This window comes from Stigmatopora argus, chromosome 20 (genome assembly GCF_051989625.1).
Source record: "Stigmatopora argus isolate UIUO_Sarg chromosome 20, RoL_Sarg_1.0, whole genome shotgun sequence".
NCBI lineage: Eukaryota > Metazoa > Chordata > Actinopteri > Syngnathiformes > Syngnathidae > Stigmatopora > Stigmatopora argus.
Window position 1 is genome coordinate 6,715,273 of NC_135406.1, and position 19,848 is coordinate 6,735,120.

The 19,848-nt window shown below is 40.1% G+C and overlaps 1 long non-coding RNA gene and 1 pseudogene across 2 annotated transcripts in view; both read right to left on the minus strand.

The window, feature by feature from the left end:
* Nucleotides 1-19,848, minus strand: part of LOC144065907 (uncharacterized) — a 215,196-nt pseudogene that overhangs the window by 89,437 nt on the left and 105,911 nt on the right. The window lies entirely within an intron of this gene.
* On the minus strand, nucleotides 11,716-13,093 carry LOC144065963 (uncharacterized). Its single transcript, XR_013297363.1, has 2 exons — nucleotides 12,564-13,093; nucleotides 11,716-12,454 (listed from the first exon to the last, which is right to left on the minus strand). It is a non-coding gene; the product is annotated as an uncharacterized LOC144065963 (long non-coding RNA).

Sequence of the window (19,848 nt, forward strand, 5' to 3'; positions counted from 1 at the left end):
TTTTCTTAACATCTTCAACATCATCATCGTCAAAAAGCAAAGTGTTGTCATCTGATAAAGGAGCAATTAAATTTTCTGCTCGCCATCCATCTGTTGAGCTGCCGCTCAGAAGCTCCGCCCCTCTGTTGGCCACACCCAGATCATCTTCACTCTTGAAAGGCTCACCAGTTGACCATTTGACACATTCCTCATTTTCGATTGGAGGTTGCTCTTCTCTTTTGCACTGTTGAGGGAACTCTGGCTCCTCCTTTTTAATTCGGGGCCATGTTGTGGTGTTTGCAGGCTCCGCCCCTCCGCTGGCCACGCCCCGAACATTTTCCCTCTTCACGAACTCACTAAGTGACCAGGTGGAATCATCTTCCTCCTTTTTGATTGGAAGTTGCTCATCTCCCATTTGATGTTGAGGGAACTCTGGCTCCTCCTCTTTGATTTGGGGGAGCTCAACTTCAAGGTCAACAGACTTATGCCCATAAGCACCAAGATCATTTCTGAAACCTGCAAAGACACGAAGATAAATGATTAACCATTTTCCAATTATAAAATGACTGAATTTCTTGTTCACAGAAATGAAACCAAATGGAAGAGGGCACCATACATCCATTTCGTCACAATGCAGTACAGACGCTCCCCTACTTACGAACGAGTTAGGTTCCGAGCGATTGTTCATAAGTTGAATTTGTTTGTAAGTTGATTCAGTGCTATATTTTGTATTATAATTTATGTTTAAGGCCTATATAAGTATATTGAAGGTTTATTGTTAGGTTCATCCAATTGTACGTTTATCCTTAGGTATTTCCAATTCAGCTTTCAATAAAAAAGGCACCTGTAGTCACATCACCATTTAATTCTTGCAAGAAGAGAATACATCCTCCCGCTCGTCCGGTCAAGATTATTCTAACGAGTGGCATTATGTCCTGCCCATTTAAGGCCTCAAATCAAAACAATTACAAGGTTATCGATTCGATCCAATTGCGTAAGCAAGAAACAAAACAATTCCATAATCAAGCAAACCTAGCGTCACAAATTAAAACAATATGCCTGATAGCCATCCGCTGAACCAACAACAATTTAAGCGTCCTTCACAGATCTTCATTGCGAACTTGCATCTGGGGAAAGGGTTGAGGCGTATCTTCCAGTAATCAGTCCTCGGAGCAAGTACTCAGTGTATTGTTTTATGTCCTTGCGAACTTGTATCTCTCGCTGGACCCAGCTGTCCTGGAGAGCGACCTTGGAGTAAGCGTTTGTCTTCGTTGAAAGCACATATTAATTCTAACTCTAACATAAAAGCTATCAACACATATATATATATATATATATATATATATATATATATATATATATATATATATATTGTTTAATATAGTTACACATTTAGGATGAGCATTACTATTCCTAATAAGCAGATATATTGATTAATACAGTAAGCATGTATATTATAAGGCTTTATATTCATTGCAAACACATTTATAATAATGATTACTCCAACATTCCCCCCTATATTATAAATTTGCACATGATCCCCCTAATAAAACTTAAAACACATTTATAATAATGATTACTCCAACATTTATATAAGTGCATTTGTATGTTTAAGGCTTGTATAAATAACACATATTGGTTTGTACTAAAAAACATTTTATAAAATGGAGAGAATATGTACAGTACTGTATAGAGAGAGATTTATGTATTAGAAACTGGCCGAAAGAAGCGATCTAACGACGATTGCAATTTTCTTCTTTTTTTCATCATAAATGATGCGGTAGCACTGTATGGCATCATTCAATTGATTTGCAAACTTTGTGCAACGTTCAATATTTGGGTCCTGCTGCTCGATCTTTCTGTTTATAAATGGTTCTGACGGTCGAACGATTCAAGTTGTATGCCCGTGCAACGCTCACCACTCTCACGCGCATCAAGCTTCGTTATTATTGCCACTTGTTTCAAATGAAATGGCTTGCCACTTCCTTGCACCTCCCTCACTAGAAGCCTTTCACTTTTCACTAACCATATTGAATAATGGCTGCACGAGATATTTCATGATAAAAATGAAAAAGGTTCTTTGCGCACTGGAGATACGTCACGCACTTACGCACTGCAACGAACTGGGCAGAGGAAGGTGGATGCTGGGTGAACTGAGCACTCACAGCGCCAGGCGTCGGTATTAGTGGCGGAAAGAAGCACTAATCGGAAAAAGGCGCGCAATACAAAATCGAACTTACGAACATTTTTCGACATAAACGCAATTTTCAGACATGTTCGTATGTACCGTTGTTCGTAAGTCGAATGTTCGTAAGAGGGGAGCGTCTGTACTTACTACTGTAGTATTCTCGTAAACAGCAACATGAGTTGAAAACTGTTTATAGGTGCATTTTTCAAAGTATGGCACTATTGGTCAGAAAAGTTTCTTCACTGGTGATGTAACTCCTTAAAATTTGTCAAATTTTTTTGGAGCCTTTTCATTGTAAACATTCTCTTATGTTTTAGATTTTAATTTAGTTTAAATGCTTTCGCCAAAGGGCAGTGGCGGGCCGTTAGGGCCTTCAAGGCCTTCTCTGCTGGCCTAAGAAATATCTGAATCATATTGTATTTTGTCCATCAATACTTATTATTCGAAATGGTCTGTTAGCTTCCTTTCATTGCTTTCCCCCCTGGTTGCACTGCTTCCAGATGTGTGTTTTCATATTGAAGCATTTAACCAATCACATTTCAGCCATTATTTGTTGCCAGATCAGATCTGCCTCAAAGCCTTCACAATCAGTTATGCGGGCTCTGCTGCATTAAACTAGACTGTTGCTTTTAACCAATCAGATTTCGAGTTGCAACCCCACAATGCTTTTTCATACGCATTAGCATTTTGCTGGCTGGGATACGTCATTGCTTTCACCAACTATGATTGGCTAGTAGGCGGGCCAAAGCCATAGTGAGGCAGCCAGAGATCGCAAACTCCACCCACAATGGCCGACTCACAGCAAAAACAGGCAAAAACGAATGGATTCTGTTGCAGATTTGCTCACCAAGCTATTTTCCAGACGGACTTTTCCATAAAAAAATGGACATCATTAAGAAAGGGCGGTCAACTCCGAAGCTAGCAAGCCTGTTACAGCCGGGAAAATGGTGTGTGCGTTCCACTTTCAGTGCGCTAACTTAGCTGCACAAGCAAATATATTGTTGTGTTGATTTAAAGCCATTTTCAAAACGGACTATGCCGGAAATATGACAGGACAGGCTCGACTTTCATCATTACCTTCGATGGCGATAGGAAAGAAGGAAGAAAGAAAGGAGGATGGATATTGTGTAAAAAAGATTTTGGGTGAGTATAATATGGCTATATTCCTAAATAATATTTCAATTGTGGGCCCGGTTCTGATATCTGAAAAGCTCCAGTGTATGTATTTAAGCTCCAGTGTTTGTATTTAATCACCAAATGCTGCTAGGATGGGGATTTTATCCCATTTTAGTGCAATTTTTGCCGTTTCGCCATTGACATCCATCGCTGTCTTTTCCCAAGGAAATCACCCCCCTGGCCTGGTTGTAACGTCTCAAAAGCTCCAGTATTTGTATTCAATCAATAAATGCTGCTAGGAAGTGGATTTTACCTAATTTTAGTGCATTTTTTGTCATTTCACGTATGGACGTATCGACATTCATCGTTGTCTTTTTACCGGGGAAATGATACTCCGGGCCCGGATCTAATGTCTAAAAAGCTCCAGTATTTGTATTTAATCAAGAAATGCTGTTCGGTTGGATTTTACCCCATTTTCGGGCAATGTTTGCCCGTACGCCATTGACGTTCATCGCTGTCTTTTCCCGGGAAAATCACCCCCCTGAGCTGGTTTTAATGTCTGAAAAGCTCCAGTATTTGTATTTAATCATGAAATGCTGCTAGGAAGTGGATTTTATCCCATTTTTGTGCATTAATTTATTGATTATTTTTTATGTGTCGCAGTTGTAGCTGCAGTAGAGGTTTTATAGCCATAAAATAGTTTTTGAGGGTTGGATTGATACGTTGAAGGCGCTACCAGAAAATGCACCGCCCGCCACTGCAGAACAGTAATCTAAAGGAAGGAAGATGTTACAGATTATAGTAATGAATATTCAGCAGTTAGCGACATCTAGTGGTTCATCATTGTAGCACGTTCTCAGTTCTACCCATAACGCTATGCGCTGTCGTGCTTCGATTCATTCAGTAAAGTCACGATCAGAAACAACAATGCCACACCGTTAAATATTTCATTATGAAATATTAATTGTGTAACGTAAAGTATATATCGGTCGATCATGCATTTATGATCGTCAAATGTGAACGTACCTTCGAGTTTGTGAAGAACAACTTTAGCTTGTATCATTTTGCAAACAATAGAATGTTGATGACATGAGAGATCCTCTTTCACGCCATAAAGTTCCTTCTGAAACTTTGCCGCAACCGGCGTCGTTCTCCCAGACATTTTTCACACTTTTTTCTGTTCGCTTGACGACGTACTGATGCAGACGACGTGTTCCTTTGTTAGCTGCCAGCTAGGCTAGGCTAAAGTACGACTCCCAAAACGGATTGAAGACAAACGGACTGACGTTCGAGTCCACAAACTATTTAATGTTGAGCATGTTGTCGAGGTTTCGTTTCATTTAAGTTAAATTAAATTGAGGAGAAACAAGAGGCGCACAAACAAAAAGTTAAAACCCTAGCCATGCAGAAATGAACGCCCGAATCCCTTCTTCTTCTTCTTTTTCTTCCACTTGAGGTTTTACGGTTGTTGGCAGCCAACGTACTGTAGCATTATCGCCCTCTACTGTCTCAATACCTCAAAATACCAAGTTCTCAATTCAGATTTTAGACAGAGGGGGCGATAATGTTAAATTTGGTCTCTTAATGCCACAGCGTGAAGACAGCAGCTCGAAGTCCAGTTCGAGTCTAGCTAGACGTGACACTAAATCGAAAAGCTACATTTTGAGAAAAAGTTAGGTAATTTTAAGGACATTTGGTTTTGGATTGGATTGGATAACTTTATTCATCCCGTATTCGGGAAATTTCATTGTGACAGTAGCAGAGGGTGATTAGACAGAACAACAAAGCAAAAAGCACCCAGTACAAAGTAAATCAAAGTAAATGGGATCATTAAGAATCACCAAATCAAATCATTAAGACAGAAAAGCAGCAAAAACACAAAACGAGCAAGAGTGGACGGAGCTACCGCCGCCGGCTGCCACTTGAACGGCGCCATGTTGGTTGGGATAGCTAAAACGGATACAGACTCAAAAAGACGTTGTAAAGTTGGGCAAAAACTGGAACCACAAACAGGAAGTCTTCCATAAGATGGGGAACTTCTGCAGACTGTGACCGAGGTAGAGAATATGCAGAGTCACTCTTCCAAGCTTATCCACACAGTTCCTCAGTAGTCTGGAGCTGAAGACAACAGCAGCAGAGCAGGACTCCGCTTCCGGCCTGGTAAGCACCGACAGCTCTTCCATCTTATCCCATGATGGAATGGTTGGTCAGAAGCGTTGCTTCTTCTCCCGGCACTTTTGTCCAGCTCCAAATTTCCAGCGGCACCGAGGTGTTTCTCCTTCTGCTGCGTATTGTAACAGCTAGTCCCATGTGTATGACAGCGTAGGCATGGCTGATGGTTCCAAAAAAGAAGTGGCAGAAGAAAGCCAGGCTAACAGAACAAAGAAAGTTGTAAAAACATTAAAGTAAAAAGTATAAAGTACAAAGTAAAGTAATAAGGAATGTATTAAGAAATATTTAAATGTAATTTAAAAAAAGATAGAAGGGCTGTAAAACACGAAAAAGAAATAAGAGTGGACAGAGCTACTACCACTGGCTTCCGCGTGACGGCGCCATCTTGGAAAAAAAAATGTTTAAATGTTACATTGTGGTTGATCTTATTGCAAGTAACAAATAACACATTTTAATATTTTAATATAAGTGTTTTTAACGTTATTTCAAAATTTACAAGTCCACAATCCCTCATTCAGACTCATTCAAGGTAGTGTGGACAAGTGGTCTAAGCCATGGATTTAAGTTCCAGTCTCTCAGGAGGCGTGGGTCCAAATCCCACCACTGCCAATTAATTCATGGGCTGTTTATGGTCCTTTGGTTGGATTGCTTATGGCTTTTCACTAACCTGTAAAATAAAATGTGAAACCACTGGTGAGAGAGCTGAGTCCCGAACACACTAATAGGAGTGTCACGTTTGCACACCACCGTGTCACTGACGGTACCTCTAGCTTCGCTTTAACCATAATGAATTTTTTTTATGAGACTCCTTTTTGCAAATCAACGGCATAACAATGTTGTTAAAGAATTCAGAGATTTTTTGTATTTTAAAAGTGTAGGAATATTAAATTAAATGCACACATTTTTGGCGTGAGTGGTTAGCGCGTCAGCCTCACAGCTCTGGGGTCCTGGGTTCAAAGCTAGGTCATGTCCATCTGTGTGGAGCTTGCATGTTCTCCCTGGGCCTTCGTGGGTTTCCTCTGAGTACTTCGGTTACCTCCCACATTCCCAAAACATGCATGGTAGGTTGATTGGACACTCTAAATTGCCCCTAGGTATGGGTGTGTGTGTGTGCATGATTGTCCGTCTCAATTGTTATGTAGAAGGGGAATTTCCATTATCTGTGTAGCAATTCCATGGAAGCTTGACTTTAAAATTGAAGCGAATGAAGATGCAAGATTTTTTCCACAAATTAATGATTGCCTCTGCAAATAATGTCTAGATTCCCACAATTTAGTTACCTGTGGTCTGGCAGTGAGTGAAAAGGAGAATAGCAGCAGCCCGATTTACCAGCCCATTTCTTTGACTTGTCATAATGTCACGTAGTGTGGGGGTGAAGGAGGGAGTGTAGCCTATCGCAGGGAAACCAGGACATTCATGGTATACTTAAAGAGTTTTAATTGAAGAGACCAAAAACAAAGTGCAAGCATTTCAGCCGAGATTCTCATTTTCTGAACGGCTTTATCCTCTCTCGGGTCGCGGTGGCCAGTCGATCGCAGGGCACAAGGAGACAGACAACCATACACACTTATACCCAATGTTCGCTCTAATTTTTAGCTTGTTTGGGCAGAAAGACAACCTCCCTGAGCACACGGAGTACCGGTGTGAGCAACATCATCATTGCTCACTATGGGCACACACCAGTATCACACCTGCCATAAGCAGGTGCATGTCTACTACACATACATGATTTAGTAATAATAAAATGTAATGATTAATATCTATGAATGGGCGGCCCGGCGGATGAGTGGTTCACGCGTCGGCCTCACAGCTCTGGGGTCCTGGGTTCAAATCCAGGTCAGTCCACCTGTGTTGAATTAGCATATTCTCCCTGGGCCTGCGTGGGTTTTCTCTGAGTACTCCGTTTTCCTCCCACATCCCAAAAAGATGCATTGTAGACTGATTGGACACTCTAAAATTGCCCCTAGGTTTGGGTCTGAGTATGTATGGTTGTCCGTCTCCTTGTGCCCTGCGATCAGCTGGTCTCTAATATCAATCTCTGTTAACTGTATTCTAACAGTGTGGTACCCTCATTACTTACATATATATATTTATTCCATACCATTCAATTTAATTGTCAATAGATATATTTTTTATTATTACCATTGCTTCTTTAAGATCCTCCAGGCAGAGGAGTCTCTCCTTTTTTTGTTGTTGCCCAATGCTCTTACACAATTTCAAAGGGTTCTGATTGTGCTTCACTGAGATAAGGGTGGAGATGTTCTCTTCTGCTGTAATATCTGCCAAACGGCCTACATGTTTATTTCAAAATACAGAAAAGATCAACAGATAAAACACTAAACAAAATTTATTTTAATGTCTATGAAGAAAATTCAAGAAAAAAAAACTTTTCTTGCATAAAACGTGAAAAAACTCACTTGTGCCTGTCGCTGCTCGCTCCGGGCATCGCCATCTTACCTAGGGCGCCGCCGTCTTCCCTAGTTAAATGTGCCCCGAGTGGCCAGAAGCAAGTAGCCTTAATACATGTGTTTTAGCGTTTAGCATGTCAGCACATCCCAATAGTTGTTAAGGCTGATTGAAGGTCTTGCGGTCGATTGTTAAAATATCAGCCTTGATACCTGTGTAATGTGTCTCTCATGCTATTATTGCACCCAGAGACTTGAACACTTTACCACTACGGACACACTTCCTGGTTGTGCTTACGTTACTTCCTTTTTGAAAGGAAATAATTGCACATTTGTAATATGAACCATCGAAAAAAGATCGAGATATTTCGACATTAGAAGCAATTTGGCCACCAGAAAATCTTGAACTTCTGGTAAGATAATTTAATTTCTGTCATTAAAAATCATCAAGTTCACATCAAGATAGACATTTCTTTTTTCAAATTGAATAATTTGATATTTTGCATTTAAAAAGAAAGGCATATTAACTTCCTTATGATATTGACCCTAATAATGTGCTTTTGATTCATACAGTATCTCAGAAATACCACATGCAATGTCTTTTGTTAAGATTTCATTCAACATTTGTAGTCCCTATTAAAACCATGAATATGGAGTTGAAAATTGTGTATCAGGGGGTGGCTTATACGCACACAGGTGAATCAACCTGAATTTGAACCCACATCTCCCACTGTGAGGCCCACACACTAACCACTCATCCACCGGGCCGCCTGTCTTAAATCTCAAGGTAAATATTTGCTCACAATTTTACTCGCATCTCAAATTCCTCGTATGTCCGGGCACTCTTATGTCAAGTTATTACTGTACAGTCCCCTTAAAACGAAATATACGGACGCGCATGTACGCTGTCAGGAGCGGCCCGTTTGTCCCTCCTGGCTTGCCGTCAGGTCAGAGCAGCTGCAAACAATCTGTGATTACTTCCTGATGTAGGTATTTAAGCACCACGCAAATGGTTAGTCATTGTCGGATCGTTCCTGCATGACACTGTGTAAATTCCTGCGTGACACACTACGTGTTACACCATACATCGCTACAAGGTATTATTCCCCATACTCCGGTTCTGTTACGTTTTGGCATATACAAGCCCTTGTTATTTTGTAAAGCGTTTGAGTCATTGAAGCTACTGACATGAGTACAGCCCGTCTCGTTCTATCCTGCTTCCCCGCTCCCGGGTCCGAATCTCCCTGATCGCGCTTCGACGCCTCGGCGCGATAATAACATACGCACACAATTGGGCACGCATGTGCCCAGTTCTTACTGCTCACCTTGAAAACCAATTGTTCAAGTGCATGTTCGCGTGGTGCATACACTTGCGTCCATTGTGGGGGCTAGGGGTTTGGGATTATAAGAGTCAACTACTTTGTCGTTATTGCTGGATCCACTTGGCAAACATTTTGGCATTCTTCTGGCCACTTCCAATAAGGAATGTTGGCGGGGGCGATTGTGCAAACATGGCTTCATACCTGGCCAATTTTGTTTCGCATCAACCTCAATACGGAGAACCAGAGGACATAAATAGAGGCCCCATGAGAAACTGCTGCCACGGCTCCTTGAAAGTGGAAAGGCTATGTCGCACAAGCAGCTTCTGCTTGTATGCACTATAAAAAAATGAGCGTCAAAAGTGGGCCCACCTTCGAGTCTGTGAAGAACGACCTTTGCGTGCATTATTTTGCTAAAAGTCGAACATGGCTGGGGGGCTGGCTCTTTTGTCCCAGAAAGATCCTTCTAGAACTTTGCTGTCGTTCTAGCGGACATTGTCCGCACTTCAGTTCTGCACACTTGCTGAAGTGTCAAAGAGAAGAATGCGGTCAAGTGAGCCGCTGTTTCTCTTTCCGTAGTCAAGCCAGCCGCGCTTCATTTTTGGTTGCCTTATTCCTTCAGGTTTTATGTCAAAGAGGGCCCATGAACAGAAAAAAAGAAGATGACATCACCACCGAATCCCAGTCAAGCACTTCGGGCAGTGGATTTCAACTATCTCATTAAATTGCAATGAGTGTAAGAATGCCATATTGACAAATAAAGGTTACTCTTTAAATAAATAAAATAAGGCCATTGATTTTTTTTCAGTCTGTTGAAGGAAATCCCGGCAATAACATCACAATGCAGTTCCAGCACTGCGTAATTAATAAATGGAGTGTCGTTGAAAAAATAAAAGGTCTACAATAATCAGGGGGTAATCAGCTATCACTTGATCACCGATTTGGGCTGAATAGGTCAAATGCCCTGGGAGTTATTCAACAAAATAGGTGCTAATAACAGTAATAAATGAATAATTAATAAATTGAGTGTGCTGTTGAAAAACTAAAAGGAGCTCCATAAACACAAGGTAATCAACTATCTTTTCTGAAAATTTTGTGTCAACATGTCAAAATTAAAAGGTGTTCAACAAAGAGAAGGTAATCACCTATAACTCCTGTTAATTTGGTGTCAATAAGTGAAAAGGTTTTGGAGCTATTGAACAAAATAGGTGCTAATAACAGTAATAAATTAATAAATGGTGTGTCGTTTAAAAACTAAAAGGTGTTTGATAAACAGAAGGTAATCACCTATCACTTCTGTTAATTTGGTGTTAACATATGAAATGGTTTTTGAGCTATTGAACAAAATACAGTAATACCTCGACATACGAGTGCCCCGACATACGAGCAATTTGAGATACGAGTAACATTTCGAGCAACTATTTATCTTGAGATACGAGACAAATTTTGATATAGGAGCATACAGCAGACGCGAGAGGCTGCTCATAAGAACATCATGGGCACTGTCTTTCTGGTCGCAACTCCCTCGTGTAATGTCTCTACGAGCACTGGGCGGAGCGTTGCATTTTTTTCACTGGGTTTTTTCCCCGTTAGTCAGTGCGAATGGCGGAGCTTGTTCGCTAATACGAGAGGCGTACTACTTCCCGGACAAGTTGGCAGGTGATCGTACGTTATCCTATTGGGAGGACATTCGCGTGCGTCATTTTCGGAATATTTTGAAGGGAAGACGTAAGCAAACAACCCTCGATAGGTTGCATCTGAAAGTCAGGGTGGGGGCGGGACAAATAGAGCCAACCCAGGAAAAGAAAGCTATAAAAATTTAAAACTAAATTAGAATTAAGTTTAGTGCAAGGTTAGATTACATTTATTTTTGAGTGTCTGCATCGTAATCCAAGTTCATTTGAATTAGTCAATTGAATAAGTCTCTCTCTCCACCTCCTCTCTCTCTGTCCCTCTCTCTCCCCTCCGCAAAATCCGTCTAATTTTAGTACAATTAAACACATTTTAGTACTAATAAACCACTAGTTATTTGTTACTTTGCTAATAGATGGCGAATTAGAACAAATAAAAATGTTTTTCCAATCTAATATCCTGTTTTTGGTGTTTTTTCAGGGTTGGAACGAATTAATTAGTTTATAGTTCATTTCTATGGGAAACTTTCATTTGAGTTACGAGTAAATTGACATACGAGCTCAGTCACGGAACGCATTAAGCTTGTATCTTGAGGTACCACTGTAGGTGCTAATAACATGAGTAAATTAATAAATCAAAAAAATGTGTATTGTGTTAGCACCTAATTTCTTCAATAGCTCCCATTATAAATATAAATATTTGAACTTTAAATCTGTATTTATTAAATAAAGTGGCAGGCCGTGCATTTCGCACCTAGGCCTTCAGTAGTGCTATGTCTGAATCAATCCAACCCTCAATAACTATTTCATGACTAGAAAAACCTTTACTGTCGCTACAGCTGTGACACATAAAAATGCATCAATAATAACTTCATAAAATTGAAATATTTAGGAATTTAGCCACATTTTCCTCACCAAAAATCATTTTTATTTGTACACAAAATCCATCCTCCTTTCTTTCCTCGAGAAGATTTCAATTACTCTCTCATACAGATTATCTGTGCGTTTCATATCAGTCAAGAAGTTCTTCTCTATCGCCATCAGAGCTAATGCTGAAAGTCGAGCCTGTCCTGTCGTATTTCTGGCATAAGTTTTTATTCGATTTAGGACTGAAAATGTCCGTTCGAAAGAAGCAGTGGATACGGGGATGGTCACTGCCAAACACACTAATGTGTACAGCTGCCCCATGCTCTCACTCAGATTTTTCTGCTGAAGGAAGTCAAGGAGATCAGTGGGAGATTTTCCTGCAAAATCATCCATGGCATACATTACAGTCAGTTCTGTTCTTAGCCGAGGCAGATCGAAAAGTGCTCCGTGGCTCTGTGTTAAGCTGGAGAAGGCTGCATGTGGGAAAGTTAACTGGAATTCCCGAAACTTCTGCGGGTCAAGGAGGGAGACAAACACCAGTCTTTCGTGGTCCTGAAATCTGGTCTGCGTCTGGCAAATAATATTGTCCAGAACCCTGTCGTAGAGTTGGTGGTAGTGCGCCCAAGGATCTTGCACTTGACCTCTTCGCGCGCTCGGAGCGCCCGCACTGCGTTCAGTAGCCTCGTAGATTTCCCCGTATCGGCTCCTCTCGCGTTCAACTGTGTCACAAAACTCCTTTACTCTTGCAAGACAAAACTGTACATCCAGTTTGTTGTTCTGTAGTATTGAAAAAAGCACGAATGAATGCTCAAAAATGCTGTTAAATGTGTGAAGCAAAAAACAAAATTCAAAATCATCCAGACATGCTTTAAAATCATCAGCACACCGCACAGACTCCTCGTCGTACTCGTCATGATGCTCAAGGATGTGATGAAACAGTTCCTTTAGAGCATCTCTCTTCTCAAAAACTGTATTGACCACTCTGGATGCGTACTGCCACCGTGTTGGTGCCACACGAGGGAGACGCCGCTGGCAGATTTTGTCCAGCAGCTGTGTGCATCGAGGCGATCTAAAAAAAAATGCAGCAAAGCCATTAAGGTGAGCGAAAAATATTTTGCTTTCTTTAAGCTTTGATGCCCCCTGAGTCAGTACTAAATTAAGCTGATGTGCATAGCAGTGTATGAATAAAGCTAACGGTGCTCTCTCCTTAACTTTAGCCTGCACCCCATTAAATCCAGAAGACATGACTGCTGCACCGTCATAACACTGTGCCACAACTTTACCCAGACATTCATTTTCCACCAAAAATTGGATGATAAGACCTGCAATGTTGTTGGCTTGATTCCCACTGGTAACATTTTCAAATCTGACGAACCGCTCCTTGACACCTCTGCCCGTGACATAACGCAGAACCAGTGCGAGCTGCGCCGCGTTACTCGCATCTGTCGTGTCATCCACCATAACAGTGACAAACGGTGCTTTATCAACTTCCCTTTTGATCTCTTCCCTCATCACTTCAGCAGTGGCAATGATCAGGTCATTTTGTAATTTGCCCGACGTCCCACTAAACATATTATTAGTGGACAGGTGGTAATGTAAATCTGTGTTTCTCTCAGCAATGAAAGAAAAAAGCTCTACATAATTTCCTTTGTTTGGGGATGCAGCGCTTGCATCGTGTCCCCGAAATGAAAGTTCCAGCTTACCCAAAAAAATGACACAGTCCATCAGTCTTTTTAAGATTTCCCTATTTTTCTTCACCTTTTCGTTGTGGCGCTCCGTTTCCCTGTGCACTTGCTCGTTAAACTGTAACTCCACTCGGGTTTCCCCAAAAGTTTTGGAGAGCACCGTTGCTTGTAAGTGTCCGGCAGAGCTTTGGTGTCTCGTTGCTGCTTTGGTTAAACAAGACAAATTGCAAATCCAGTGTTGCTCCAAACACCATGTCCATCGGTGGCAAATAACAAGCACTCCCAGCAATACAATTTGCAGTGTTCCTCGGAGCCCGTAAGCCAGGGGTAGCGCTCGTAGTTAGCGAACTGAAAGCGGCGGACACACCCTTTTCCCGGTTGTGACAGGGTTGCTAGCTTTGGAGTTGACCGCCCTTTCTTAATGATGTCCAGCTTTTCTTGATAAGTCCGTCTTGAAAATGTCTTTGACAGTAAATCTGCAACCAAATCCATTACGAGATCATCTTCACTCTTGAAAAGCTCACCAGATGACCAGATGACATCTTCCTCCTTTTCGATGGGAGGTTAATCTTCCCTCTTTTGCTGTTGAGGCAGCTCTGCTTCCTCTTTAATTTGGGGCCATGCAGAGGTGTTTGCAGGCTCCGCCCCTCCACTGGCTCTGCTCAGATCCTCTTCTATCTTAAAAGACTCCTCACCAGTTGACCAGGTGACATCTTCTTCCTCCATTTTTATTTCAAGTTCCTCTTCTCTCTTTTGGTCTTGAGGAAACTCGGGCTCCTCCCCTTCGAATTGGGGGGGCTGATTTCTGAAACCTGCAATGACACAAAGATAAATGATATACAGTCATACTTCTAACCAAATTAATTGGCTCCAGAACTTTTTTCGCAACTTGAAAATTTCATAAGTAGAGGTGTACTATATGTAATTTTTCTAATTTGTTCCACGGTCCTCACACAACTACCAGCTAAACCCTTTAAAATTAATAAAAGCATCCCAATTTTGTATTAAAGATGTGAGCAAACAAGCAATGAGAGAAAATGAGGAAATGATTTATTAAGGTCTTAAAATAAAAAAAACATGTGAAAATGTGCCCTGCACTGCTGAATTAGTTCCCTCCGCGGCCGTTATTATGGGAGACGTAATACCTGTGTTCGTCTGCCAGATGGCGGCAAGAGCATTTCCTACCAGGGCTGAAAGCTACATTTTACCCTTTTACCTGTGCCCTGTGCGTGTATGTGAATATGTGCCGCGTTGCATTTGTATGGTATTTAATCACTTAATAAAGGGAATTGCAATCATTAATAAGAGCATTTGGTTGAGGTGGACAGGTATGTAAGAAAGAATCTTGAAACATGGATAGTGGTAGTTGTGAGACAACCAATTGAATTGAATGTGTTTATTGTGATTATAGAAGATAGAATGAGAGCGATGAAATGAAAGCCTAGTAGAGGGTAGCAATGTTCTAAAGTGAGAATCAATGCATCCACGACAATATATATAATAAAAATGAACATAAGGAAATCCATTTTGGGGGATTTGGTAACCTGGATCTTCTTCATATATCTCGAGTCACTCATTTGCATATAATAATTTCATAACCTGAAAATTTCATACCTAGAGGCATTCGTAAGTAGAGGTATGACTGTATTTTATAAACTGTCAAATCCAACTAGAAATCCTTTAGGTTAGACTGGGACTCTAAAGTCTTATATTGGCAGTGGAATAATTTACTAATCTGCTGGTTGCCACAGTAATGAAATTAAACTGAAGAGGACACCATACATTCATGAGGTTGCCCACGTAGCACAAACAATCACAGTCAACAGTGAACTGTTTTTAGTGTGTTTTACTAAGAAAGGGACTATTGGTTAGTGAAGTATCCTCACAGGCCCTTAAAATTTTCCCAAATCCGTTTTGAGCCACCCGAGTGCAAATATTCTCTTGTATTTTTGAGATGTCTAGTTATTTAGAATCCTTTTATAAAAAGGGAATCACATTTTTATTTGAATCCTTTTTAACTTAAAAGGAAAACTGACAGCCAGTCTTTTTTATTGAGTGAAAAAAATTGTGAAGAGTCACCATTCAGTTTAATTGGTTTTCTAAATTAATATTTTTGGATTGAAACCCACGGACCCACGGACCCACGGACCCACGGACCCACGGACCCACGGACCCACGGACCCACGGACCCACGGACCCACTTGGGATATTTTCTTATGACCTTCATCATTATGAAGCACGTTGTCACCATCTGGTGGAGGAGTGATGACATTGTCTGCTTGCATTCCTTCTGCTGAGCTGCAGTTCACAGTCTGGGCCGCTCTGTTGGCCCCGGCCAGATTATCTTCAGTTCTTCCAGTTGACCCGGTGACATTTTGCTCCTCCTTTTTGATTGGAGATTGCTCTTCTTTCTTGTGCTGTTGTTGAGGGAACTCTGGCTTCTCTTTGATTTGTGGGAGCTCAACTACCCCTTCAAGGTCAACAGACTCCTGGCCATCAGCACCAAGATCATTTCTGAAACCTGCAAAGACACAAAGATAAATGATTCACCATTTTCCAATTATAAAATGACTGCATTTCTTGTTCACAGAAATGAAACCAAACGGAAGAGGGCACCATACATTCATTTCGTCACAATGCAGCACTTACTACTGTAGTTTTCTCGTCAACAGCAACATGAGTTGAAAACTGTTTATAGGTGCATTTTTCAAAGTATGGCACTATTGGTCAGAAAAGTTTCTTCACTGGTGATGTAGCTCCTTAAAATTAGTCAAATCTTTTTTGGAGCCTTTTCATTGTAAACATTATTTTATGTTTTACATTTTAATCTAGTTAAAATGCTTTCGCCAAAGGGGAGGCATTAAAAAAAGCATTATCTTTTATTCAATAGCAGGTCTATTATCATTTCTACATACAAGCACCTCTACATATGAGCAGCTCAAGATACGAGGAAAATTTCAAGCAAATAATTCTCTAGATAAGAGAAAAATTTTGAGATGCGAGAAAGCCAGGTGGCCAAGACATGAGAGGCTGTTTATCATTGTAGCGCACTGTCTTTTTTGCTGCATCTGTTTCGTGTATAACAGATATCTACGAGCACTGGGCGGAGCGTTGCATTTTTTTCAGTGTTTTTTTCCGTCACTCAGCGCAAATGCTGGAGTGATCGCTAATACGAGCAGCATAGTATATATTACTACTCGTTGGCTGCTCATAAGAACATCAGGGGCACTGGCTCTCTCCCCAGCAACTCCTCGTGTAATATCTCTGGTCGCAACTATCCCTCTTTGTAACGTCTCTGGGAGCACTGAGCGGAGCGTTGCATTTTTTCAGTGTTTTTCCCCCATTAGCCTGTTAGCTCCAGTTAACGGAGCGATCGCTAATTCAAGACTACTTCTCATTGGCAAGTGGTCGTGGGTTATCCTATTGTGAGGACATTTGTGTGCATCATTTTCGGAATATTTTGAAGGAAATACAACAGCAAACAGCCCATCGATAGCGAACATGAGGGTGGAGGCGTGGCAAACAGCTAACCCGGAGAACGAAGGTAAAAAAAAAAAATTAAAAAATAGATTTCAGTTTTGTGTAGTTACATTAAACGTCTGTTTGAGTGTGTCTGTATATATTAATCCAAGTTAATTTAAATTTGTTTGTTCGGTTACGAGTGCGTTGCCGTGGAAAGTCCCCCCTCTATGTCCCTCTCTGTACCCTCCGCGAAATCTGTCTAATTTTAGTTTTATTAAACACATTTTATTACTATTAAAGCGCATTGCCATGCAAAAAGTATGTCTAATTTTACTACTATTAAACACATTTTAGTCCTATTAAACCACTAGTTATTTGTTACTTTGTTAATAGATGGCGAATTAGAACAAATAAAAATGTTTTTCCATCCAATATCCTGTTTTTGGTGTTTCTTTAGAGCAGGGGTCGGGAACCTTTCTGAAAGAGAGAGCCATAAACAATTCCCATTTTCAAATGTTATTCCTTCAGAGCCATACTCACAATTTAAAAGTCAAAATACATGAAAATGTGCGATTTTTTTTTGTCATTTTGCCACTTTTAAAGTACAAAAAGTCTCTGAATTATTTTGGCAACATTATTACGCTGTTGCCAATCAATGAATATCAATGAGTTCAATGAGTATCAGAGAATGAATGCAGAAGACTCAAATCAATGCCACAGTTCCGACGTAGCATTCCTATTGTTATAGGCTCCAGCACCCCCTATATGAGATTTACCATTTCAGAAAATGAATGAATGTTGGGATTAAAAACAGTGGGAGAAGCCCAACGTTGCCTCGGCAGCAAACCCCGACTGGGTGGATGGTGCATTTCCAGACGATTTTCTGGCACTCGGCTATCAGATTCAAGTATTCGGCCTTTCTTAGGTGGTCTCGATCCCCTCCTCTGATGGTACTGCTAGTTCTATGAGGTGAAGTGCTCTTGCCTTGGAGGACCATACCTCAATGTCTGTGCGGAGTGATGTAGTGATGATCTCTGATGATAGTTAATATTCTAATTATTTATAAGCTACATTTGAATTTTAGCATTAAATATGAAGTACTTTCACAGCTCTATTTTTTGAATTTTCAATTTAGAGCATGCAAATAATCTTTAAGGAAACGCATTGAATTTGGGTTAGCAGAAGGAGACTCCTTCTCAACAGGAAATGGACCAACGGTAGTGCTAGGAGCCCGGGTGCTCAACCTACAGTATAAAGAAGAAGCACTAGCACAACCCAAAGTGGGAACGTCCATAGCAAGTGTTGCTGACCTAACCATACCCGCCCAACGTTTTGTTTGCATAAACTCTGTCCTACATCGCTGTCGTGTCACTGTTCAATGGATAGAGTTGCAAAGGACACCAGGCTGAGCGGTTCTCCACTGTTAGAGCTCCCTCTCCATCCTGCAGTCTGGTAATAAACCTATTTCCTTTAAATTGATCCCGCTCTTTTTGTGCCTGTTCCTAAAGTTGTATTACAGACCTAACAATAGCGATTCAAATGATTCAAATACAGTAATACCTTAAGATACGAGCTTACTGCGGGATCGAGCTATGTCAATTTACTCGTATCTCAAGTCAATCTTCCCATAGAAATGAACACAATACAAATTAATCAATTTCCATCCTATAAAAACCCACCAAAATTTGTTCTAATTTACTACCGACTCACAATTGGGAACCATCTGGAATGCTCATATCTCAAATTTGTCTTGTATCTCTAGGCAAAAAAATTGCTCAGAATTTTCCTCGTATCTCAAATTTCTCGTATGTTGGAACACTTATATGTCAAGGTATTACTGTATAAGAAAATTGAGTGTCGTTGAAGATTTTACTTACTTCACAATTCTATCCGAAATAGTAGAGCCTACATTAGGAAATTACAAAGTAAATAATCAATAATGTGATCTAAATAATATGGAAAATGTTTTCACAGTAAAGGCATGCCTAAGAAATTTGAAAAAATATAGTTTTTGTCTATTGATTTGCTAGCAAATCCAATAAGAATAGTGTTATTCAAACATGATACATTTTAATGAAAATAATTGATATATTGAATATAGGATCTAAGAAACATTAGTAGAAATATGGTGTGAAAGAAATGAATTTGCTCAAAATAAATAAGTAGTACAATGTCCTTATACTTTTGTCATATTATAAGATGAATCACTTTTTAAACCGATTTAACGGGTCATCTTTTTGGTAGTTCCAATAAAGCTCTCTTTTTGGTGAAAAATACTTTTGGGGTCTTTTTGTTGACAAAATCAGCCTTCCAAATTCAAAGGTGACACAAAAGAGAAGCGTTATTTGCCAAGATTTAAAACTAAGAGGAAAATGAATACATTAATTTGAACAGTTGGACAAATTAATTTATAAAAGATTGTTTTCTTTCTACAGGTGTGAAAATACGGTAACTTCATGTCTGAAATTAATGGTAAATTGTTTTTATCTTTTTGATGTTGAAGGGGATTATTGGTAGATTTTTATTTTATGTGTAACTATTGGAAAAACATTGAGTAAGAAAGTTTTATAGGAGATGATAGACAAACTACAAAGAGAATGTAATGTTAAATGTTTGAAAAAAAATACTAGATTGGGGTATTATTCATTTCAAACTACTACACGATACACATTATTGACTGAATTTGGAGTTCTTGATTAGCATGCATTTTATGTGGCTTAATTGCTGTAAAGCAGGGGTCCCCAAACTTTTTCCTGTGAGGGCCACATAACTTTTCCCTTCTCTGATGGGGGGCCGGTGTCAGTTTGTAACAGAAAAAGTGTGACGATCGTAGGGGAGCTTAAAAAATGTATTGTTTTCCAGAAAGCCACACATAACCAAATAACCCTTTCCAGGTTCTTTACAGAAAAAGTCAGGAAACAAATAATAACAATATTAATAAAATAAATAATAACTAAATAACCCTCTGAGTTCTTCACAGAAAAAACAGGAAATAAATAACACTATTTATGAAATAAATAATAA